This window comes from Wyeomyia smithii, chromosome 3 (genome assembly GCF_029784165.1).
Source record: "Wyeomyia smithii strain HCP4-BCI-WySm-NY-G18 chromosome 3, ASM2978416v1, whole genome shotgun sequence".
NCBI classification, from domain to species: domain Eukaryota; kingdom Metazoa; phylum Arthropoda; class Insecta; order Diptera; family Culicidae; genus Wyeomyia; species Wyeomyia smithii.
In genome coordinates, this window is record NC_073696.1 from 122,402,414 (window position 1) to 122,429,817 (window position 27,404).

At 41.8% G+C, this 27,404-nt stretch overlaps 1 protein-coding gene across 9 annotated transcripts in view; it reads left to right on the forward strand.

Moving 5' to 3' along the window:
• Positions 1–27,404, forward strand: part of LOC129731044 (semaphorin-1A) — a 446,018-nt gene that overhangs the window by 219,733 nt on the left and 198,881 nt on the right. The window lies entirely within an intron of this gene.

A 27,404-nucleotide genomic window follows, 5' to 3' on the forward strand; every position in this document is an offset into this window, starting at 1 on the left:
GTTAGGCCGGAAAGTCGTCCATCCCAGCGGCTTTGTGGTAACTCAGCTCTCCGCAATCTTTTTTCACTCTGCTCGAGGTGGGCGGATCCACAGCTTCTCCATCCTCTTCAATTTTTCCCCTGTACTCCTCGACGATCTTGCTCTTATCTTGCTTACCATTTAGCAACACTCGAAGTGTTGTTTCCAACGCCTGGCCACCTGCCATTTATCGCTAATCAGGTTCCCCTCCCTGTCATTACACACGGCAGGAACTAGCACGGTCCGGTTCTTGTTTCCGTTAATCGCTCCATAGAAGTCCTTTGTGTCGTATAGACACTCAGCATCAATCCATTCACTACGCTTGGTTCCCATTGCCATGTCTATCACCTCTCGTACTGTTTGACTGATCGCGTTCACTGCTGGTTCAGTTTCACTTGAACTGGTTCATAAACTGGTCTGTTCATCTGCTGCAAATCCTTCTGGTTATATCCTCCGGATGTTCTGACGTATCTTCCTCTTCGATCTTGATTTAAGTACCCGGACGAACACATACGATTCGCATAGATTTTCTAGGATTCCTCACATTGGATTCGTGAGCGTCCTTGAAAAGGATTCCTGAAAATGGAATCCTCAGGAATGCCCTGTATATGGCTCTAGGATTCTTAAATATGAATCGTGAGTGGGAATCCTCCGGATCGTGTTTGCGATTCCTTTCACGATTCCGTCACCGTGTTAATCGGTGTCTTGGGGATTCTCACTCAGGATTCTCTGCGTGTTAGTAAGGGTACGTTGGACAGCCGGACATGTAACTAGTGAGAAATTGATCTGAATCAACGTTTAGTTCCCCATAAAGACCGCACATGGATGACGTCTGAAAAGGGGTTAGCATGTGGTCGATCTGGGAGCAGGTATCTTCATTACGGTGTCTCGAGGTGTGCTTCCGAATGTTCAGACGTGCAAAATCGGTACTACAGATGGTCAATCTCCTGGCGGCAGCGAAGTTCACTAGCGAGCCCTTGTTGTTGGTAGTAGAGTAGAGGCATTCTCTGTTAATAACGGGGCAAAAGAATCCCTCCCAGCCGACTTGCACGTTTACAGTCTCCGACGACGATCTGTTATGTCGGTTGTAAGCACTTTCCTTACGTTTTCACGAGGAGCTTCTTTACGTTATCGGCTTTATCGTTTGTCGCGTTTGTCGGTGTATACGCGCTAGTAAGGCAGTATTTGCCTGCCATTGATCCTCAATACACATAGACGTTCATTAATAGGCCTCTAACTGATTACACACTTCATTTGGTTTCCTAGTAGCACGAACTTGACGCTCGTTCCGCTCTGTCACCGCCACTGTAGTAAATGTGGTACTTGAAATAAGTGCCTGCGGACGGGTCTAAACAAAAAGCAAGCAATGCCTTGGTGCTTCATTCCGATTCGGAACTTGACCGTCTGTTTTTTATACACAGATTTCGCAGCCGACGATTTAGTGTACAGGACAATTGCGGGGCTAGCGCTACGATCCTACTGACACTAACAGTCTCTCCCAAGCCGAGACTCAAACCTGCGACGACTGGCTTGTTAGGCCAACATTCCGATTCGCATTGATCTCTGGATCGTTCGTAGTAGACATACTTGTTTTAGCATGCTGCCTTTCCATGGTCGCTATGTCTAGTCTAGCGACGAGGCTGCCGTCTCAGGTGAAGCTGACGAGACATCGCATTTCATAATTAGTCGCGGTTTGAACCGCCCCTGACATGGGGAACAGATTCTTAGACAAGCTGCCCTCCAAGTATACGACCAAGATTTTCCTTTGGTGGCTCGTATCCCAGTCGGTACCACGTGGTGGTTGGGATAAAAGTCGCTTGGCAGTATGATCTGGATCACACTGGGGTCTATTTTATGTCAACTGGAACGGGGTGTACTACTGTATGATCTGCCCAGCCGTTCATCTACTAAATGGAGAGACTAGTAGCTACTGAATCAGATTTTCACAGGTTTGCAATATAGTTGCGTAAAAATAAACTAACCACAAATTTCCAATTATTGGCTTTACTCGACCTACTTTAGGTACGGGACCCATGCAACGTTTGCATTAAAAATGAACTTTTTTCGGATGCTTATAAAAAAATTAAGACAGATAATTGATTTGGATAAATTAACCATGAGCCTAGATCTCCCATGGATGGTCTCGAGGTACGATGCTGACCTAGCAAGCAAGTCTTCGTATGCTCGATTCTCGGTTCGGGAGAGACAGTTAGTGTCAGTTGGCTGCGAAGTCTGAGTATAACAAACAGAAGGTCAAGTTCCGAATCGGAATGTAGCACCCAAGGCTTTGTTTGCAGATTAGAAATGGAAGGTAATTATATTAGCTTATTTGCTTAAAAATTCACGCCTTCCGGCAGTTAGCCGAAACATTCATCACGGCGGGCAGAACCACCTGTTTAGACATGTTTTTGAGTTCTTTCTTCGTTTTTTCATCAATTCCTCCTCAGTTTTCGCGACAAAATTGTTAGAGTAGATCTTACACTTCAGGTCTGCTCAGAAATTCTCGATGGAACGCAGCTGAAGGACAATGGGCGGGCTCGTCAACATGGGTACCACATCGATTTTCAGCCGATCCATCTCCTCCGACGATTGCTTCAAGTAGTGGACCGACGCCAAACCCGGCCAAAACACCTCATCTTCGCCACTATGGTATTTCTTGATGAACGACGCAATTTCCGGCAGGCACTTATAGCTACTATAAATTTTCCCGTTCGAGGTCAGTCTGGAGTCTTGGGGAACTTGATAAGTGAAATGAACTTTACCTCGGATTTCATTCCTTTCGTGGGGGAAGTAAAATTCGAAGTGCCCTGCCAGTCGTTACCATCTAGGGTAGAGGTAAGTCTCGTCGTCCATCACTACCGCCTCGTCGCGATTCGTCGGGAAAATCGACTTGCCCATTCAGTTCCGCCGCTGTCGCTGCTTAATTGCCTGCAGCTCCGAGACCAGTGAACGAAACTGTCGCTTCCTGACATGTATGTCCAGGCATTTTTTTACTGTTTGGTCGGCTACACCGACCTCCCGTCCAAGCACACGCAGCGATGTAGCCACTTTTCGCTCGATCTTGCTCTTCGGCGTCCTTTGGAGTTTCTTGTCGCTCAGGACCATCGGCCGTCCGAAACCGGGCTTTCTTTCTATGCTCTGATTGTTGTCCAAAAGTGCCAAAATATTGTAGATGCAGAAACGGGCGTATCCGGCGTCCACAAAGTGCCGCAAGATGTCTGATTTTGACGCGGTACCCCGTTCTTTGAACGCGCACACTTCTGAACGGAGTAGCTTCACTGTTTTCGCCATCACGATTAGAGTCTGTCTATCTGAGAACTGTCAAATTTTTTAGGATGTTACATGGATAGTTTCCTCAATGCTTGTGAAGTTAAACCCATAAAAAATCGGTAGTTTTTGTTCATTTTAAATGCAAGCGTTAAGAGATGATGTGGAACTGAATACAAAGCTTACTTTCTAGAGCTATTATTTCAGCATTATGTCGAAGTAAACTGCAACTTAGGATTTATCATGCAACCCGTACCGTACTGCTTGCAAACTTTTTACTCCTCGTTAGTATGGTCCATTCTTGTATATTAGTATGCAGCCTCTATTGTAAAGAGCCCGTATTCACATAATAAACCTATCATCTTATATAAACAACCTGCTGACTCGATATTCAGTATTGAGAAAAAAAAAGAAATTCTCAAGAGAAATCTTTTTTGCTAAACTGTTTATGTGCGAAATTGACACTCCTGATATCTTATCAATGCTGAACATAAATATCGAGTCTAGGCCTCTCAGATCTCGAGACGTTCCTCGTTCTGTGTTTTATGGCACTCTATACGAGAAACATGCACCAGTTTAGGCGATGTGCTGCCGTCTTATTAGCTACCTAATAGCATAGCTCACTTTTCTGTTTCACTTCAACAATTTAAACACAGAGTCCTTAGAAGCAATGTCTCTCATTAGTTTTACCACATTACCTTTGTTGTTACTATTTTACATAATTTGACGGTTATGTTATGTGAGTTATGTTGTAAAAAAAATATGGTAAAACAAAAAAATCCATCAATTTTGATGCTATTAACCTTTCCAGTAAACCATTAATCGTTTATCAATGAATCTGAAAAGTGATTCACGACCAATTGACTAACAAATTTTAATTACTAAAGATAAACGAAGAGATTTTTCTGGGACATACCGTTTATATTTTTGGTCTGTATTTTTTAAAATATTTGTTGGATTATTTCAAGTCAAGACCGAAAAACTGACCGAAGGTGTGCATCATTTTGATTTTGCTATTTGAGTAGCTATTTTTGTGATTGTAAACTATAAACATAGTTTCAATGTTTGCATCAATCATCAGCTTGCAACAATATCAAACACAACGAAAACCGTTGGCTTGTTGCGGACATGCGGAGCGAGACTTTACTGTTCTAAAATTTTCCATCCTGCTGAAATCGATGGCTCGTGAAAATATTGATATAAATTTTCACTTTGATCAGGACCAACGCACCTGCAAAATTCCAACTTGCAGCGCAGAATGTGTGCATCATTCAGGCGCGGTGTTAAATCAGTGCGAATTCCTGTCGACCAATTTCAGCGATTATTGTTAATGCTCGCATAAAGTGGAATTTAATTATCGCATCTGGATTATAAAAGTTCACAGTATCGGCCTTCAAAGCATTTTGCTCGGACACTTTATCTGCTTCAGGATACCCAAATATATCACTAATTGAGCGTTCGGAACCGATTTTCGGTGAAATTTTATGTTTTATTAAAATTGTTTCTCATTTTTGGAATGCTAATTATCATTTTCCAACATTTAAATCGATATTCTCTTGACATTTTCCAATAGAATGGATTCGAAAGCGTTGTCGAGAACTGATGAATCTGGCTTTTTATTGATTCCATTCATTACTACCTAGGAGATTCCCCAGTACGGCTACGGGTGCCAATGCATTTGTAGTTCCGCTCCCAATGGCACATTCCAAAGTTTCATTTTGCACCCTTTCAAGTGTTATATTTTCGAGCATACCAGCACTTATCAAACGACAAGTGACTGCAATCCGACGCTTTAGCCAATAACTTGCACATTTCATATACAGCACACCACCACTTCAACCGGAATTGATTTTCATCTGAGCCGGCTGCCAAAGCCCGGGCAAGGCCAGCCGTCGATTTGAATCGAATTTGATAAATTTAACCTATATCCGAACGCGGTTTCAATGTGCTGTCGAGCTTTCTGTTCAGTTTGAAATTACGGCCACTCACCTGCCACTTGAGTTCTCATTCAATTTTACCTGAACATAAGCGTAGTTTGCAACATCATCTGTGTGAATTCGATTTGCTACAACGTAGATCATACCTCAAAATCGAATTTAATTACCGTTTTTATTACTTCTACATTCAATACATTGAGTGATTAAAAAATTAGCAGGACAGCTGATAATATTTTTACAATCAAATCCGATTCGGAATAGGTATTTTTATTAGTTAAACTATTGTTTACAGTACTCGACAATAACCGGCAAAGTCATAAATTTAATTGCAGTTATTCGATTGCCTGTTTAGAAGTTACCTGTCTTTCCCGTTTCCTATACGAGTGATGCTAAATATGTTAAATTTATTGGTGACCTTTAAAGGCGCCTTGTGCAAATAAACTTTATGATTCAATTATGTTCTGTTTGCATTGTCAAATTGTGTTTTTACCGTGAACAATGTACTAAAATGTTAATAAACCGACGATGTATAAAGCCACTTCTCGCTTCATGCTTTCAATTGCCCATCACTTGATACCGCTATCTGCCGCCGCACCTCCCACCCCTCGGTTTCCATCGTTCTGTGGCTCGTTAGGCCTTTCCGCAAACATGGACATCGATAATATCCGAATAAATCATCGTAAGCATAATAGGGAGAAAGGGCGTACACAGTGCACACAGGACACAATCCAATAAAAGCCAATCAATCGACAACGACGTCAATAATTTTCCAGCTCTTCCCCCGTTCCCTGCTTACCCTTCCGTACGTGACGCCAATGCCAGTGTAAGCGGAACACATGACACTGAGAGTCCCTCTTAAAATGTAATAATGTAAACCCTCGAATTTCCACACCCATCTTAAACGTAGAATCATGTCCAATGTCCCCTGGAACGAACGAACGTGTAGGTGTACGAGCTAGAAAGAGAGCTCACTTTCAGAAAAATATGTACAAAACACTTTAGCACATCGATAAAGCGCATTTTAGCTCAAGTGTGCGCTTGTCATCTCCGCCGGCCAATGCACCGCACTTCTGCTGCTGGACACACATACATGATTATTCCGGCGCATGCCGTTGAACCCTTCGTAAAACTATTCTGGTTTTCCTGATGTCGTTTATCCGCATATCGGAACAACATCGACGGTGATAACAGGGGCGGTGACGCAGCTTCAAGCTCATCATTTGGATGCTACTTTCCATGGTTCAACGTGCCAGCTGGGACACTGTTAGAATACGGTTCATAACATTAGGAACTTTACGGTGCCCCGTGATGAATCGTACGAATTCAACTTTTTCTCGCTGTGCTTGACTGAGCTTCTCAGCTGTGGCAGCGTTTTCCGCAGCAGGACGAAGCGGAGAGAAACTGATCAAAATTTTCGAAACACTTCCTCTGTACAACTGTGCCCTGCAACGATCTGACTCAGCTGTAGGTCTACATGTCACTCACCGACGTTCATTGGGCCATTTCAGGAAAACCCCATCGTTGTGCTCCTTCGTATGAAATATTCAAGCGAATTGGACAGTAAATAGAATTGACTTTCGAGAGCGATAATGCTAGGACGGTGATCGATCGAATGTTAATGATACGAGATGTTGACAGTGCTTGGGGTGAGTGGTTCGACTTTCAACAGTGAACTGTTATAGTGGGCTTGACTGGGTAGGACGAATAACCGAAGTGTTGTGGTTCTTGCTTTCAGGTTTACACTTGGAATGGTTTTATCAAAATAGTAGCAAGTTTTACTTGAGACTATTTTACGTTACAAATAATATACGCTGATACAAAAGAAGTATATACCTACACACATTCCTAGTATCTATAGACCGGTCCGATAATTATAAATACACTTACGATCAACTGTCATTTCAAATAACGTGCAGTATTCAACCAAACGTTGGCTGCGTCCTGTTGTTTACATCCAAAAGAAACAGATGCTGTCATTTTTTCTAACATTTAGTGCGAAATTTTGAAAATGCGTGGCCTTTCTCCCGAGCAAAGAAAGCGAATTGTGCACAAACGGGGCACCGTGAGTGGTCTTTATATAAGAAAATTAGCCAGAGAAGAAGGTATAAGTGTCGGATCAGTTCAAACCGCATTGCGGAAGTATTGTGAAGAGTGCACATTTACTGATGCCCCAAGACGTGGTAGAAAACCCGGGCCTGTTGATCCCACAATGGACAATAAGGTTAAGGAATACTACAAGCGGCATCCTTCAGTATCAGTACGAGATGTGGCGAGAAAGCTTGGAACCTCGGCGAGTAACGTTATGCGTGCCAAGGGAAGAATGAGTCTGCAGACCCGTCGGAAGCAGAAGCAGCCAAAACGAAATCCAAAACAAGCTGAATCTGTGAAACCGAGAGCTCGGAAGCTTTATGACAAACTTCTGACCAAAAAAATGGGGTGTGTTATCATGGATGACGAAACCTACATAAAACTGGACTCTAAGACTGTGCCAGGACCGCAATTTTATACATCACCGAAGGGAAAGGATGTCCCTGGACCAGTGAAAGCCATTTACACCGAAAATTCGGCAAGAAGGTAATGGTTTGGCAGGCCATTTGTGAATGTGGGAAAATATCTCGTCCATTCATTACGAATGACACAATGAATGGTAAAATTTACGTGAAAGAGTGTTTGCAGAAAAGGTTGTTACCCATGGTTATGCAGCATAACAATCCTCCAATCTTTTGGCCCGATCTTGCTTTCTGCCATTACTCTAAGGATGCACTAGGGTGGTATATAACAAATAATGTCACATGTGTCCCAAAGGAGATGAATCCTCCAAACTGCCCTGAAATTCGCCCTATTGAAACTTTTTGGACTTTGACCAAGGCAAAGCTGAGGAAATATGTCAAACTAGCGGACAATGTTGAAAAATTTAAAAAAGATTGGCTTAAAGTGGATAAAATAGTCGGAGAACACACTGTGCAAAAGCTTATGAGTAGTGTTAAGAGAAAAGTTAGAGAACTCGCGTATCCCACGAAAAATAATCCCAACTTGAATTGAAACTGGAAAGAAAACACTTATGATCTATATTTCAGAATAAAATGACCCGAAAATTATTTTTTGTTTTATTCAAGAAAGAAGATGTATTTATAATTTTCGGAACAGTCTATAACTACTAATGATCTTTGTATCATTTATTGGTATTTCAGCATATAATACATATAATAAAAGGTCTTTCAGGAAGTTTGGCTATATAGGAATGTAAAATGAAAAATTTAAAAACCGAAAATGCAGAAAATTGTAATTAGATTATTCGAACTTTTGTACTATTGAAAATTGTCAAGCCTTGTTAAAACACAAATTCGACCTCTGATTGGTCACTTAATGCTTACTTTGAAAAAAAACGGTTGACAGCATCGGGGATCTAGTAAATCGAAAATACAGTAGGCCTATGTAAGAGCCTGCTTCAATCTAAACTAGGTATATTCGTTCTGGATAGCGACTACGACAGTCCTTACTTAGCAGCAGTGGTAGCGGATAGCAGCAGCAGTGGCAGCGGGTATCAGCAGCGATAGTGGCTGGACCACCTGGTGCAGTGGCACTTTCTCTAGTAAAAAGCTGCCTTTGTGCGGTAGCGGGCATTTCCTCTTATTAAAAGTTGCCGTACTTTGACAACACACAAACGTTTTGAGGTGCTGGCATTTAAAATATGTGGGCCGTCAAATTTTCAATGTTAAAACAGCTTAGCATTGTGTTATCCGAAAAATAACCCATTCTCACTGTCGGGGATAGCATAGAGATGTGATCAACATTATATTCGATATTAAATTAAACTACAATTGTCCTTGTAAGGACAAGAAATAAATTATTTAAGATTCAATATTTTCTCGTTTAGCGGTATAATCAAAAGCTAATTATCTCTATCTGCATGCACACTCTGACTGTTGAAACTTGTTTGCTTTACATAGTGCTTATTCCATTTTTGTTCAGTGATGTCATATTTATATGTGCTAATTGAAATTCTGTAGCATTTCAACTCTTATAAAATATTTAACATATTCAATACAAGTAATGTAACAAACAACTTTATGCAATTGTACGTCAACCTTGCGGTCGTGGATTTGCCCATACCCCTTTGTGTTTTTTTTTTCAAAATTATGCTGGATAAATCTTAAAGTATAAACAATCCCAATCAGAAACCCAGTATAGCCACTGGGCGAAAAAATGGCAAACAGAACTAAATAAAAAACCTTAAAGGCAAAGGCACTGACGGAGTTCTATATTTTGATGCATGCTGTTAAATCGTTTTTTATTTCACTATGATTCAGTATATTTTCGTTTCGTTAACAGTCTGCCTTGAATTATCGATATACCGGGTGTTCATTGAGTTGAAATAAAAATGCGTTAAAAAATTAAAATAGGAAATATTCTTTTTTTTATTCAATTTCTATTGAGAACCTTTACGACTTATTAGCTGGAACGAGCTTGAGACGTTGTTTAAAAAAATCGCTGCCGACACGCACCTCGGCATCTCGTCCTAGTTCTAGTCCTAGTCCTGAGCTACTTATATTGGTCCATGGTGCTCACTATATGTTCAATCTGCTTGGCCAGTATGTAAAAGTCCAGGGGATAAAGATCCGAGGATCTAGGAGGCCACAAAGTTTTATTGAGATAATCAGTCAAATTCTCCCACTGTGTGGCCCGGTGCTCCGTCCTGTTGAAAGACGTGATTATTCTTCCCCTAGAAGTCTCGAAGTGCTGGTTTATTCAGGACGGGGTGATGTCGGGCAACGTGGCGCCTACAGCCGATCATTTTGGACATTGTGCGGGTATTGGTAGCCAAAGAGTTTCTTATCAGAAAACAGGAACTCCTGATCTGCGTGCCTCGAAAGTGTCGGTTTGGTTCTGTACAGCCTCTTCTACGTTGTAGCCTCCTTGTAGCCGTGAACCTTACGTACAAAAAAGGCTTGTATCCCAGGTCATTCGTCATGATGGTGTGGGCAGTCCCGATTCAAACATCCAGGTCAATAGCGATCTTCCGGAGCGAGCAGTTCATTTTTCGACGGACCCGCTCTCTCACCACCAAGCTGGCGTCTTCGTCGAACGCTCTAATCTCGCATGGTCCTTGTCCAAGCCCGTCTCTCGAAACTAACGAACGGTGGTATACAAAAATTCCGCTTCACCCCGTGGGACTTCAACTGTCGAAATATGTTTTCGGGTCGCTCACCTTTGGTAAACAACTTAACTACGAAGTCACTGTACTCATTCATACGAGGTAAACAAACAACACATGACAATAAGTCAACACCGTGCGCGTCGGTTAGCCTATATACGAGGCTAGAGCTGACACCAATTCCAATACACAGCATGTACATGGTGCGCACCTACACAATGTTGAAAAGTTGTACCTATTCGAGCTTATTAAACACTCTGTAGACCGTACTCGAAAAAATACTGCAGTCAAAAATGATCACCGAAAATTCGTTTTAAATTTGTCGGAACTTCTCTGAAACATCCAGGCAGGACTTGCCGCTTGGCGTCCGCTCCAATGTACGCCTTGTCATCCATGCATTTCAGCTTCCTGGCGCGGGATTCGACCACCGTCTTTTTATCGATTCGGTTAGGTAACTTTTTGTCTGCTAAATGAACCGGACCTAGGAATCGACTTTCCTGTCCACGTCCCAAATCGAAAGATTCGAATTGCGCTTGAAGCAAACTCCCATATTCCTTGTCTTCGATTAACTGTTAGTGCCAGTTCGGAACTAGTTCGTCTGGGTCTCCTTTAAAGATTTTATTGGACGTTGGATTCAAAGCGAAGGGGACGCATATGGCGAAGAATTAGGTGCTCTTTCATCAAGACAACGCTACATTCTGGTTTTCCAACACTCATTCTGGTTCTTCACTCTCGGTATTCGCCAGGTTTAGCCCGGGCAACGATTTTCGGTTTCTTCGGTTGAAAATGTGTCTCTCTATCAAGTGATTCCATTCGAATGAAGAGGTAGAATCCGAAATTAAACAATCTAATGGTGATAAAATAAAATTAAGACAGATAATTGAATTCGATTAAGTTTCCATGGAAGATAATTGTTAGCTTACTTGCAAAAACCGACGTTGGGCGAGTTAATCGACTTGAGTCCCACATCAATATTCAGCCTAATCTTGCCAGAATACTGGTCTTCGCCCTTATGGTATTTCTTGATAAACGACGCAACTTCTGTCAGGCGCTTCATACTATAAATGTCCCTGTTCCCGAACAGTCCGAAGCGAAAGAAGAGCGGCTTTGACGGGACCCCTTTTTGGAGAACTTGGTGTGTGAAATGAAGCTCTGAGCTTACCTAAAATACTTATAGGTCCGTGTCCGCCGGTCCGGCAGAACAAAGAGATGGAGTTAGAGATCTGTACTGTGGACGGGTATCAGCCATGGCTTTCACTTGTCGCCGATTCGATGGCTCGAAGCGATGGCAGAACGTCGATGGCTAAGTTGCGTAGCCATAAGGCTCTGGGTCTGCCTCTTCTGCGTTGTCTCTGCGGATTTCAGTCGAGTGCTTCTTTGCAAATCTCCTTCGCTCTTTTTCTCAAGGTGTGTCCGATCCACTTCCACCTACGTTCTCGAATTGCTGCCGCTATCGGCCGTTGCTGACGTCGACAATGGAGCTCCTCGTTAAATATCCAGTTGTCATACCACCAGGCATGTATCGCAGGCAGCGATTAACAAATACCTGCAGTTTTTGCGTTGTTACCGCTGAGACGCATCACATTTCACAGGCCTACAGCAATACGGATTTAACGTTTAAGTTGAAAACTCGAGGGTTTTCGTTCGTAGAGTGATCTGGTTCGAGCGCCAAATGTTTCGTAAGCTTGCAAAGGCATCTCCGGTCGTCCTAGTCCGTGTGACTATTTCAGTGTTGGTACCACCATCAGGCGTTGTCTGGCTACCAAGGTATTGATCCACCTGCTCAACATGTTGTTCCGCTACTGTGAAGTAGGGAAGATTTTCAGTGTTCACTACCATAGACTTAGGTTTTGCTACATTGACTGAGAAACCTGCTGCCAGGCAGCACTAGGAGAGGTCAGCCCTTTCTCACACCAGCATTAACCCTTAGGGGGTCTGACAAGACACCATTGTGCAACACCTTGAACCAAAATGCCTCGTATTGAGCCTCGATAAGATGGGCTAGCTTCTCTGGAACTCCTCCGCGCCTAAGTGCGCCCAGCTGTTTTCGTAGTTGAGTCGGTCGAACGCTTTTTCAAAGTCAACGAACACCAGTATAAGAGAGTTCTGGAATTCGTTGATTTGCTCCGGTACAATGCGGAGCGTTGTGCTACGATCTGCCAGCACGGGATCCAGCTCGCTGCCACCGGATAGTAGCGTCGATTTCAGGATCCGATCAAGGATTACCTTACAGAGTACTTTGAGAGTAATACAGAGCTGCGTGATATCACGCAGTTACCGCATTCAGCGAGGATTCCTTTTTTGCGGACTTAGACCAATATACTCTGCATCCAGTCCACCGGTTTCCCATATGTTGCAGAATAGCTGATGTATCATCTGCGCCGACAAAGATGGATCAGCTTTGAGCATCTCGGCTGAAACGCAGTCTATTCCTGGCGCTTTATTGGACTTCATACTTCTGATTGCCGCTTCAATTTCATCTAGCGATGGCATTCCGGAGTTGACGCGATTGATACCCCGAGCTGTTGGTCATGTCATGTGCTGCTGGTCTTGTTGGTTACTGACATTCGAAACTGGGAAGAGCTGTTCGTGATGTCCAGTCCATCGTTTAAGCCAGCGGTTCTCAACCTTTTTTGTTCGCGTACCCCTTGTCGATATTTTGCAAATAATTGTATCCCCTGGCTTGGAATGTTCTAAGCAGATGACTGGAAAGCCGATATACTCAATTTTACCCAACAAATGAAGTATTATAAAAAAATTTGCTTTGTCCGTCATTTGTCTCTGGCGTACTCCCTGAAGGTTTTCGCGTACCTTTAAGGGTACGCGTACCGCAGGTTGAGAAGTGCTGGTTTAAGCTGTTCAGTAGGATCAGTCAGAAGCTAACCAGCTCTGTCTTTTTGCATCTTTGTACTCATCCTGGCACTACTAAGGCGGCGCGAAATATCGTACAACGAGCGGATATCACCATTGGCGGCGGTAGTTTCTCCTTCTTCGGCTAGGGCTCTCTTGTCTCGTCTACAAGCGCGTTTAACAGCCCTTTCCAGTTCAGCATATCGTTGACGGGCATTTGTTTTAGTGACTCTGGTTTGCGCTCTCTCAAAGCCGGCTTTCGCCTCTCTCCGCTCTTCGATCTTTCTCCAAGTTTCATCCGAAATCCACACCCTCCGCTCGAGGCGCACTTTGCGGAGGGTTTCATCACTTGCGATTAAGGCATTCTCGATGCCGGTCCATTGCTCTTCGACGGTTCCACTGGTAGGCAAGTAGGTGCTTAAAGTGTGCGAGGTCACCCGTCCCCCCTTCCCTGTTGGCGTAGGCAACCAAAGTTGCGTGTCCCAGCCGGTACTTACTTACTTTACTTTGAAGGCGACAGACCGATTATCGATCCAATGCCGAATCCAGAATACGTCGCCATGTCCCTCGGTCTTGGGCTGCTATCCTCCAATCGCCCCTAACACCTATTTCGCGTGCATCCTCGTCGACAGCACACATCCAACGAGTGCGGGATCTACCTCGAAGTCGACGACCTCTATCGGGGTTCCTGCTGAATATAGCCTTCGCTTGACGCTCATCCGGCATTCTCGCTACATGCCCAGCCCATTGAAGCCTGCCGTGTTTTATCCGCTTGACTATATCCGCCGATTTGTATGCCTGGTACACTTCATGGTTCATGCATCTGCGCCAAACACCATTTTCTAGTTTGCCGCCAAGGATTGAACGCAAAATCCTACGCTGAAAAACACCAAGAGCTCGCCGATCAGCCTCTTTCAGCGTCCATGATTCATGGCCGTAGAGAGCCACCGGAAGAATCAGTGTTTTATAGAGTGCAAGTTTAGTACGGATTTGCAGACTGCGGGACCTTAGCTGGTTACGTAGTCCGTAAAAGGCCCTGTTTGCGGCTGCTATCCGCCTCTTTATCTCACGGCTAACCTCGTTGTCACATGTCACTAATGTTCCCAGGTAAATAAATTCGTCGACTACTTCAAATGTTTCCCCATCTAGCACCACCGCAGCACCAATCTCCAACGGACTACCACGCACTCTGCCAGCCACCATGTATTTCGTTTTGGCAGAGTTTATGACAAGCCCTAATCTCGCAGCTTCCCTCTTGAGAGGTCCGAAGGCCTCTTCCACAGCTCTACGGTTGATACCAATGATGTCGATATCGTCCGCAAAACCGAGAAGCACGTGCGACTTCGTAATGATGGTGCCGCTTCTCTGCACACCAGCCCTCCGTATAGCACCTTCCAATGCGATGTTGAACAATAAGTTCGACAGCCCGTCACCCTGCTTCAAACCATCTAACGTCACGAACGAGTCCGATATCTCACCGGCTATCCTGACGCCTGATGTAGAACCTTCAAGGGTGGCACGTATCAGCCTAATCAGCTTTGTTGGGAAGCCATGTTCAATCATAATCTGCCATAACTCATTTCTCTTGACTGAATCGTACGCTGCCCTGAAGTCTATGAACAGATGGTGCGTCTGCAAGTTGTATTCTCGAAATTTATCGAGGATTTGTCGCAAGGTAAACATTTGGTACGTCGTGGAGCGTCCCCCTCGAAAACTGCATTGGTACTCGCCAACAAAGGTCTCCTGCAACGGCCTCAGTCTGTGGAACAGGATGCGGGAGAGAATTTTGTACACGGTATTGAGAAGAGTTATGCCCCGATAATTGCTACAGTCCAGGCGATGGCCTTTTTTGTAGATCGGGCATATGAGACCCTCCAACCAGTCCGAGGGCAATTCTTTATCAGACCACACTCTCAGCATGATCCGATGGATGGCACGATACAGCTGTTCGCTCCCGACTTTGAAGAGTTCGGCGGGAATGCCGTCCTTCCCGGCTGCCTTGCAGTTTCTCAGCTCTTTCACTGCTTTTTTCACCTCGTCCATGGATGGTGGATCCACAGCTTGACCATCATTCTCAATAGTCATCCTGCTCCTTTCGACTCCACTGTTTCCCTCACCGTTCAACAGCACACTGAAGTGTTCCTTCCAACGCCTGGCCACCTCTGTTTTATCGGTTATCAGGTTCCCCTCCCTATCGTTGCACATGACAGGGGCTGACACGTTTCGATTCCTGATTCCGTTAACCTTCTTGTAGAAGCTCCTCGCATCGTGCCTGGAGAAGCAACCTTCCGCCTCCGCAACAATCAGCGGCTCTTGCATCTCGATATCTACCCATGCTCTGACGAGTCACAGCCGTGGCCAACATGTGACCCCTGGCGCGGTTCTTCTCTTCCGTCACTCGCTGGCACTCAGCGTCAAACCACTCATTGGGTGCAGCTGCCGCAGTTGTACCCAACACTTCTCGTGCTGTAGTGCTGATCGACTTGTGGATGTGCCTCCACTGTTCATTCAGGTTCCCTTCAACTCTTTCTTCAATCCGTTCATCAACTTTCTGCGAGTACTCTGCAGCCACTCCTTCAGTTGATAGCCGCTGGATGTTCAACTGCATCCTCCTCGTTGCCTTGGATTTCAGCACGTTGGACAGCCGGGCGCGGATTTTGGCTACTACGAGATAGTGATCCGAGTCAACGTTCGGTCCTCTGAACGACCTCACGTCTGTAACGTCTGAAAAGTGCCGTCCATCAATCAGAACGTGGTCAATTTGAGAGCAAAGCTCTCCATTCGGGTGCATCCAGGTGTGCTTACGTATGTTCCGGCGTGCAAAATAAGTGCTACAGATAGCCATCCCCCTAGCTGCAGCGAAATTAACAAGCCTCAGGCCATTGTCGTTCGTAGTAGAGTGGAAGCTTTCCCTACCAGTTACGGGGCGGAAGAAGTCTTCCTGCCCGACCTGTGCGTTTGCATCTCCTTTGACAATCTTTATATCGTGTCCTGGGCACTAATTGTATGTCTTTTCCAGGAGCTCATAGAACTCCTCCTTTTCGTCATCGGGTTTCTCGTTGGTCGGTGCCTACACATTTATTAGGCTGTAGTTGAAGAATTTGCCCTTAATTCTCAACACGCATATACGGTCACTGATCGGCCTCCATCTAATGACACGCTTCATCTGTTTTCCAATTAGCACGAAACCGACTCCTTTTTCTGCTTTCACGCCGCCGCTATAGTAGATGTGGTACTTAAATGAAGTGTCCGCAATAGGATCTACTGCTCGGAATTCGCGTTTTCCCGATTTCGGCCACCGCACCTCTTGGATAGCTGCAACCTCCACATTCACCTTCCGCAGCTCTCTAGCCAGGATACTTGCGCGTGCCGGTTCGAGTAGAGTCCTTACATTCCAAGTACCGAGTTTCCAATAATCGTTGTCCTTTTTCGTTTGCCTAGGTCCATGCCGATTATTCCGTTCCGTATTTATATCTGGATTGTTCGTAGTATTTAATATTCAGTATGCTGCCTCACTAGGGCTGCGATACCTAGTCTCGCGACAGGGCTGCCGTCTTTGATATAGCTGGCGAGACACCGCGTTTCATGATTCAGCCGCCCGCTCCGGATCAAACGCTGTTGTACGCCGCCCCTAACATGGGGAAACAGCCGTGTACGTTCCCCCTTCCCAGTCAGCATACGACCAAAGTTTCCACCGGTTTTTTTTTTTATTCTCGCTTATTTTCCGTCGGTCTAGGTCCACCACTGTTGTGGCCAATCACCGACGCCCAGGGAGGCGACTCCACACCCAGGACCCTAACTCACGACCCGTTTATTAACGGACCGGCGCCAACGGCTTTACTTCCTCATGCGATGGAAGGCGTGATCCCAGAGATTTTTCGCCTCAGAAAATCTCCCGGTGTCGGCTAGGATTGAATCTAGACCAGTGAAGTGGAGGTTGGGATAGGAGTTGCTGGACAGAGATAAATGACCACAATAGGATCTCAAGTGACACGTGTCCAACCATTCGCCGGTACCGTGTGTAAGTATGGATAGGAGTTAGTGACCAGCAGTGACAGATTTGCAGATGTTTACTTTTTGGCAGCCACTTAGAATACAGAGTGCCCAGTCGTCAGTCGTTAGCATCCAGGGTGAAATAGGTCTCGTCGTTCATCACCACCGCCACGTTGCGATTCGCCGGGAAAATCGACTTGACCGTCTTATTCAACCGCTGCTGCTGCATCATCGCCTGCATGTTCGCCTGGTACTTTTTCACTGTCTGGCTGATTGCCAAGCGCAAGTAGCAATGTACCCACTTTTCTCTCGGTCTTCCTCGTAAGCATCCTTTTAAGCTGCTTGTCGCTCAGGGTTGTTGACCGTCCGGAACCGGGCTTTATTTCCATGCTCTGATTGTTGACCAATAGTGCCAAGATGTTATAGATGCCGGAACGGACGTATGCATCCTTAAAGTGCCCTTACAATGTCCGTATTCGACGCGGCGGGATACCGTTTTTTGAATGTGTACACTTCTGAACGGAGTATCTTCACTGTTTTCGCCATCACGGTTAGAGCCCAACTGATAAAGCTGTCAATTTTTGTCTGTTTAATTATGGGTCACTAGGATTAATGCTGCACGGGTAGAGTTTCGTCAGTAAACCCATGAAAAATTGCAATTTTTGCCCATTTTTCATTGCAAACGTTAGTCAAATAAATTATATAAAACGGAACGTGATCTTAAAATAGTTTATGTGATCTAAAATAAAAGAATCAAGTGTTTACTTATGGTTTAATTTTGAACGAATTGACCCAAACAATGTAAAAGCATTTCAAGTTATATTTTATACGCGATTCAATACTAATACTCCTTCGCCAAGGTTGAGTTTAACCAATTTCTTGAATTATGTTAGGCTTCGTACACAAATGGGGGGGCATGATGGGGGGAAAAGGGGAGTTGAGTCTGCGTTACTTATTGCCACGTAGGGGGGACGGGGGTAGTTGAGACAGTTATGTAACTGTGATGTTTGCTCGAAATTGAAAATTTCGGAGGAGGGGTCAGGCTGATCAGCGTTACGTAATTTTAGTGGGGGAGTCATGTCGAATGTTACCTATCATTACATTGGGGGGAGAGGGGGTCTGAAATCTAGATTTTTAGCGTTACGTAATTTGTGTACGACACCTTATAGTATATACTGCAGCAAATCATGGATTAAAGTCTTCAACTGAGTTATAACAACATTTAGGGCATCTTCAGCGGTGGTCTATTTTTGAAACAACTTTATACTAGATTTACACCAGCGAAACCTGAATAGAACTAGCTAATATAGACCAATTTTTCGTTCTCCGCACCAGTGTTGTATATCTTGTTGTTTTAAATCGCTGACTTCTGTCACACTGTTTACAATTAAATACCCCTTGATATCAGTTTATGAGACTTGTTATAATAAAAAGCACTCAATATTTAACAAACGGAAATTCGATAATTTTTACGCACATTAAACGATTACTTTGGCAAGACACTTTATATCCACAAGACTTTACCACAAAAGATCAAAATAATGGTTGCAGTGGTTCAAATCTTACATCCACCAGACTTTATGGATTTGACGATTTGACCCGAGCGTCAGTGACATTTCTCAGGATGGATTGGTATGATCGAAAAATTTCTGCTACAAGTAGGGCTTCGGAGGATAGCGAAAAATATTTGATCGCGTAGATGTTCATCTTCCATTTTCGTCTCATCAATCTTTCAGAATCTTGCAGTTCTTTAAACTTGGGTTCGGTTTTAAAGATATTGAAACAAGCCTGCATTTTGAACGTTTTCAGTTCAGTGTCTCCAAGGAACATTTTTCTGGCCTCTTACGGTCTCCTCTAGTCCCGCTATAATTAAGGCGATTAACAAAATTGCCGACATATTTGTTTTCCCTGTGGCTGATGGTTGCAAACCAAGTAGTTGAACCTACGGTTATGGTCTTCTAGAATTTCCCCTTTTGCTGGTCGGTAACCTTGAAGCCAAAAACGACAAACCTCATAAAAAATCTTTGTTTTGTTTATCCCCCAACACTCGCAAAATGCTTATATGGAAATAGCTAAAAATAAGGTATTCAATTGAAATATGACATTTTACCCACCTATTGGTAGTGTACAAAGGGTTTTAGAACGATCTATTTCTTGTTCCAAAAAGTGACAAAAACAGACCAAAACGTATACCAGTTTCAAATTTCTTCAATTTAGATCTGGTATAAAACAAAATCTACACCACCGGTGCAGCAGTGAATTTGAGTTTGATCCAAAAAAATAGAACAAAACAACAATTTGGACCACCGCTGAAGATGCCCTTATACCATAACTCAAATATAAATATTATCAGCATTATGGCTAGTTTATCTCAAATTATTTTTAATCCTATAAATTGCGTCTCAGGGTTCGATTTTATATTTGTACACTTAATTCACCAAATCTAAGATATTTTCTTTTTTCGTTTCTTTCAGGTAAGAACCCTTTTAGGAACATTGGATGAATCGTGAGTACAAGCTTTAGTATTTCATGAGAGAGCTCGAACTGCTTTCAAATACCAAACATGCCACCTCGAGATTGAAGACATGCTTTTATTTTTATGAAAATCTCATCCGGAATTCGCCATCAAATTCTGGTCCCAATCTTGATTTTCGCAATTATTTCGCAAACGTCTATCGATAAACGATTCCACTCCGGATGGCAATTGGATACCGAACAACCGAGCCAGGATGTCAAACACGAACGAGAGCGTATCGGTATCTGGGCTCCATGCATGCACTATTCCGAAGGGAATTTCATCCTTGGGGCCTCTGGAACAAATGTTTCTTCATCTTCAAGTGTGCCGCCTTTGCCGTACGTCCACTCGTCCTAAATCTGTCAAAGTTTAGTATTGATCCCATTTTCACTTTTTGTGTTGCTTTCCAACCCAGGCAAGGCTGGGGCGGAATGTTGTAGTTGGATAGATTCATTTTACAAGCATAGCATGTTATGACAGTATTGCCAGCAGTCAGTGGCAAAGTGCAGAATTTCAAAACAAGTGTTGCAGAAGTTTCTCTCGGAAGGATTGCAAGTCATTTAACGGAAGCTTTCATTGCATCGAGATAGAATCGCAATGCAAAAAGCAAGCATAGCATACGGTCTTACGGAGAAAGCTTCACAAGCTGTGCAGTTCGATTGAGCCACGCGATTCGGAACGACACATAGGAAGGGGAGTGATTTCGTTCAAATTTTTATTGTATTCGCATGCGAAAATAGAGATCCAGAAAAAGCGAGAATGCTGCTACTGCCAAACACTAAATGTAATGTTCCATTGTTTCCAACAGCGCGTCACGTTTGCCTTGAGGACAAATTTTCCATTATCCAAAAGTATGCATAGCTTTTGACACGGCCAGTTGCCGGAAGTATTCAATTTGAACTCCAGTCTGCACATCGATTTTACCACTTAGCTGTGTTTTATGTTTCGCTTATATATTTTAAATTTTCTTCGTGTTTTGTGTGCTTTGCCGTCTCTTTCCAAGGGTTTTCTACAGTTGAACGTAATGTTAACATGAAGTCCGGTAGGCGTGCAAATTGACAGTTGAACAAGCGCCACCGGTTCGTCCCTCCTGACAGCGGGATGATGGCACTATGCGGTAGTAATTGAATTTTCATGTCATTCGGTTTGTTGATATGTTGATGTATTCCCTCCGAAGAATGGAAAGAAACGGTTCGACTATCCGTTTGGCTTTTGAATGACACCTTGTGAGCCAGCAAATCAACGATTGACAAAATGTATTTGAATTACAAATTTCCTCGTCCAAGAGGTGTATGATATCGTCATTTAGCAGTTTGAAGTTTTGTTTGACTGTTTGTATAGTTTTGCATTGAATTATGTCTCAATTTCAAGTAGAGTCATTATGATTAGAATTGGTAACTACAAAGGTAACCATGTGATGTTTTTAATCATGTAAATAAAATTTTTTGCTAAAACGAATGAAGAGTAGTTTTTCACAACCCTTAATGTTATGATGTTAATAATATAGATTTACGTCATCAAACATGGGTGATACCGCTTTTTGTTCTAAGCTAATATTTCACCAAATGAACTCTCGACTCGAGCTTGTGCATTGCGAGTAAATCAAATTACCAGGTCCTGATTTAATTAGCCACAGTTAATCAAAGAACATGGTTGGGGATCCGAATAGGACGGGCGGGTGGATAGCGATACAGTCGGCAATCGGAGGACACTGAGTAGTATGAGAAAACCGTATTTCGTTTTCTCGCATACTTCGCGTGTACTCTGTCGGAATACGTAATGTGCTGTCACTCACTGAGCTGGCGCGGTGTAATAGCCAGTGGGTAGATTTGGCTCAAAACAATTAGCTGTATAATCTTTAACGTAATCGTTTGCCTCATTACTAGCCGTCAGAAACTGAAAACGATGCTAGAAAAATAGTTTCATTTGGTTTGTTCATATGCTCGTACTGAATTGAGAAACTCTATTTTATTTAGATTTAAAACACAAATTATTTGATTGATTATTTGTTGTTCCAGGAAGTAATAACACACCTAAAATCAGAGTAAATTGACTTTTTTTGACGCAGACTTATTTGCAACAATTTTAGATACTTCAGATCAATCTTTGTGAAGATATGCCTTTCTCGGCAGTTTGGACGGGCTTGGAACAAACATCACTTTTTAGATTTTCCACCTTAATATAATATAATATCATGAGCATTACGGTAAAAAGCAATGCCTGGCATAATATTGACACTCACTAAGGAAAAAACTTTACACATAAGTTTTTCAACAAAAATTGATGCGAACTTCCGAGCCTTGAGCGTTTAGGATGCTTTTGCTTCATATACGCCTTTATCGTCAGTGGGAGCAGTGGACGTTGTACTTTTAGGTTCTCATTTTTTGGGTAATGTAGTATGAATCGATTCCCCTTTTCACTGCACATTTTATTAAGAATCATATTTTGGGTTCACAGCGACTTATCCTAGAAAGCAGTCCACGCTCCATGATTTTTAGTAATAGCATTTGTACTTCTTCTTTCTTTTTTTGGCAACCTTCGCATGCAACAGTAAGTAAAAAAGTGTTAATACTTTCGAGGAAGGTTTTGATTTCTATTGTTTCTTTTTTACCCAATTTTCAACACATCAGTTACCAAGAATCTCCTGTTCACTGTCGTTGTTCGCTTCTTCACCTCAGTGTCTTGATACTAGTCAATATGACCTTGGTAATCTTTTAATGCTCCTTTTTGTTCGCAATTAATGGAGAGGGATTTATCACGGTATATATTGAACGGGCTGCAGATTGCATAATTGAAGATATTTTGAATTCATTTTTGCGCATGAACAGTTTGAATTTCGCCATGGGCATTTCACTACTCATCAATTACTCAGAGTAACTTATATGATACGAGCCAACAAATGTGAAGGTTATTCCACTGGAGCTGCTCTTTTAGACTATGAAAAAGCATTCGACAGTGTTTGGCATAAAGGTTTGATTGCGAAATTGCAAATTTTTAATTTTCCAATTTTCCTAGTCAAAATTTTAAAAAATTATCTTACTGATCGAACTCTGCAGGTTGTCTATCAGAATTCAAAATCTGATAGATTTCCTGTGAGAAGCAGGTGTGCCTCAAGGTTCAGTCTTGGGTTCAGTCCTGTACAACATATTCACTTCAGATGTTCCTGATTTGCCTCCAGGATACACAAAGTCATTGTTCTGCAATGACACAAGCATTTCTGTAAAAGGAAAAAGTCTTCGTGTCATATGCAGTCGATTGCAGAAAAGTTTAGATATTTTTTCTTCCTGCCTGTAAAAGTGGATAATCTCTCCCAATGCTTCTAAAACTCAAATGATAATTTTTCCCCATTAGACTAGGGCTTCTTTCCTCAAGCCAAACAATAATCACGTTGTCAAGATGAATGGGGTTATTTTAAGTTGGTCTGAAAAGGTACTTGGGACTAATTTACGATAAAAAACTTATCTTCAAAGAGCACATTGAGAGTATACAAGCAAAGTGCACCAAATATACGAGATGTTCATATCCTCTCATTAACAGGAATTCTAAACTTTGTTTTAAGAACAAACTTTTGATTTACAAACAAATTTTTAGACCAGCAATGCTTTATGTTGTACCGATCTGGTCAAGTTGCTGTTCACCAAGAAAGAAAACGCTTCAAAGGATCCAGAATAAAATTCTGAAAATGATTTTGAAGCGTCCTGCTTGGCTTGGTACACTCGAATTACATAGACTTACTGGTGTTGAACCATTTGAAGCTATGTCAAATAAAATTATTAACAATTTTCGACAAAAATCGTTGCAATCCTCAATTGCTACGATAAGCTCTCTTTATAGCCAATAAGTTAGCAATTAAGTTAGTTGTAAGTTTACTTCCCCGTTTTTGACAAGTAGGTTTGCGAATGATAAGTCCTAATTGCAAAAGCAAACAAATCCTAACAATTAAAATTACAAATTTCTAACAGTGTTGAGAAGTCACCATTTGTGATTGGACACACATACTCATTATTTACTAATATTTATCATAAATACCTAAGCTACTAAAAAATCCCCCTTTAAAAAAAAGAAAAAAGGAAGATGTTTTGAAATTACTACCGCAAGATTTTACGATCTTGGAAGGGAAGAAATGATTTATAATATGATACAATTATAACGGCGCGTATATTATTTTTACATTCATATCTAGAACAAAACCTCATATGCTGTTCTGCCATGCGGTATACCTTCTGCGGTTCTGAAGCGATGCTCTTCAATTTGTCTGTGCAGCAGTGTAAATTCCCCGACCGATGGAAATTTTCATATCTGTTACCGATCCACAAAAAAGGAGATAAACGCGACATTTCTAATTACCGTGGGATCTCATCCTTGTGTGCTTGCTCAAAGTTGTTTGAAATTATTGTAAATGACGCCTTGTTTGCCAGCTGTAAGTATTATATTGACGCTGAGCAGCACGGGTTTTTCCTTGAACGATCTGTTGCGACTAATCTCATGGATTCTAATTTACAAACTGACGCAATTTACCTGGACCTGAAAGCAGCTTTTGATCGGGTAGACCACGAAATACTGTTTACCAAATTAGAACGGCTCGGTGTCTCATCGGAATCCGTATGCTCGTTTAAGTCTTACCTGACTAATCGTAGTGTTTGTGTGCAAATAGGTTCGGCGGTTTCGAACCGTTTTTCTAATTTATCAGGAGCTCCTCAAGGTAGCAACTTAGGCTCGCTACTATTCTCTGCTACCACCCGAATGTCGACTATTTTATGCGGATGATGCAAAAATATTTAAAATTCTAAAATGCTTGCGTGATTGTTTGGAGCTGCAAGAGCATCTGAATAAATTTGTATTCAACCTTAAGAGCTACGCCACCATATTCGCCATATACATGCCGTTTTCGCGGCCAAACTACTGACTGGCTACATGGACTGTCCAGCCCTATTAGCAAGCTCCTGAGAGGCTCCTGAGAGGCCGTTGCGCCAAAGAGGTTTCCTGCATTTGGATCCTCGAAATCGACTTTGTGGTTGTCACGCTCCAATTCGTGTTATTTGCCACCGTTTAAATGAGGTATACGAGCTGTTTGACTTCGACTTGCCAATCAATGTGTTTCGTCAACGACTCCTAGATGCTTTCCGCAGCTGTGACGGTTTAGTTTTAATTTTAATTTTAGTTCATTAAAACCTATCTTTGTCAGATGAATGTAATTGTTTAATTATAATAATAATAATAATAATAATAATAATAATAATAATAATAATAATAATAATAATAATAATAATAATAATAATAATAATAATAATAATAATAATAATAATAATAATAATAATAATAATAATAATAATAATAATAATAATAATAATAATAATAATAATAATAATAATAATAATAATAATAATAATAATAATAATAATTTTCTTGCACGACACCGATTAGAAAACACTAAGGTTTTTCTTTAGTGCTTTGTGAAATTTATGTATTCAAACTCAAAACACAGATCATAAATTAAAATTTGATGAATACTCGCTGGCATTTTGCAGTAAGTCTTTGATTTCCTCAGTTTTCAAAATTATCAAATATCAGAAGTGACGGTAATTTTCAAGAGCATGGCATAGAAAGTGTTTTCTTCAAAACACTCAAAAACTCACAATTTTTTAAAAGACCATTTTTAGTTTAGTTGAAACTTTGCAACCTAGATGATGATGATTGTTCTGTGGGCAAAACAATATCGCACGCTTAGCCTTGGGGCTAATAGCGGTCTCGATCAACTAGATTAGTTTAGAGAACTCGTTATCGATATTGTTTTTGGCACATTTTGCATGTGTAAGATAAGTACAACGATACACCGTGGTTTAAATCTTCCATAAAAACGAAAATAATTTGAAGTCAGAAGACGTAGTAACGAGAAGGCCGACTTACTAGCCAGACAAGGGTCATGTACTAACTTTGTTGGCCCAGAACCTTTCTGTGGAGTCTCCCCGAGCGCTCTAAAAGCTGAACTCGGTGAATGAGAGAGAGCGACCATCAAAGCAAACTGGGATGTCATAAGCGGATTACGACAATCGAAAAGATTTTTAGAGCCAAATCGCGAGAAGAGCCTCGTGCTGTTCAGATTAAATAAGAAAGACTTGAGGACATTCACTGGTCTTATTACAGGGCACTGTCCAAGTAAGTATCATCTCAAGAAGATAAGCAAACTTGATGATGATAAATGTCGCCTTTGTGTCATCGAAAGCGAAACTTCAGAACATCTACTCTGCGAATGCCGAGTATTAATACAACGCAGATTGCGTATCTTCGGTAAGGGACACATAGAACCTACCGAAATTTGGAGGGAAAGTCCTGGTGAGGTAATAAACTTCATACGAAGTGCGTTGCCCAACTGGGGTAAATGTGCAATGTAGCAAGAACATCAACTCGCCAAATAGTGATGTACCTGCTCGTACGCATTTAGAGTAAGGTGAAGCATACCACAATAGATCAAACAATGGTCGCAGTGATTCAGTCTTCTACAAGGGAAATAAAAAAAGTCAGAAGACTTCACTGTAGTTTCATCCTTTCAAAAAAAATATACGGCGTGGGCCAGAAAAACTTTTTTTTGGAAAGAAACATAGAAACTTATCAATCTAAATTGTTTCCAAAAAACTATAATAAAAAAAATTAAAATTTAAAAATTAAATATGTCTTAGTAAGGACAATATTATTATCAACAACTTTGCTGAAGACACTATACCGATCAAACAAACTGTTTAGATGCAAAAAATGTTTTCATTTTCATTAATAGACACTCGGTTCACTAAATAATTCAAAAACTTGTATTGACATAAATCAAACTTCTGAACTATGACAGAATTTCACTGAGATTATGCTCGATTGCGCACTTTTAAAATGAATCCCCTTAAACATTACTTTAAAAATGAAACAAATTAAACAAAAGAGAAAAGAAACCAAATCTTCTTATATAACGAAAATTCAACGCTGCAACGCGTCCGTATGTCAGAAGTAAATTCAAGAACGGAGCAGCGGATCGACGTAAAAATTTGTATTCAGATATTTTTAGGGCCGGGGAAAGTTATTATATTGGTTTAAGACCACTCCCCTCTCTGGAAAGGAAAGCTGCCATACAAATGAAACACAAATTTCTGCAAAACACAAGAACTAATCAAGCAAATAGAACCAAATTTGACAAATAGAGGTTGTTGGAAGCAAGAAATATTTCTACGGTGATTTGTCCTCCCCTTCTTCTGTAAAAAGGGCTCCCATACAAATGAAACACAAATTTTTGCATGACTCAAAATTTAATTAAACAAGAGGAACCAATTTTGACATGAAGAGGTTTTAGGGCGCAAGATATATCTTTTACGGTGCCCCGCTGGACCATTATTATAAAAAAAATTGTCCATCAAATCCAAGTATGAGGGTCAATTCTTGAAGTCATTTTACACCTCTGGGTAAAATTTTTAAAAAATCTACTGACTGGATCTCGAGAAATCTCGATTTTAGGGTGTTAGTTAATAAATTTCAAAATAATCCGTATTCGATTCATGCAATATCATCGAAATTCATCTAAAAACTTGCCCAAATCATTTTATGCCAAAATATACTTGTTGGTGTTGCTACAATTATGATAATTCACCACTGACTTATCTCTCCAAATTGATGGTCCAAAATGAACCATTTT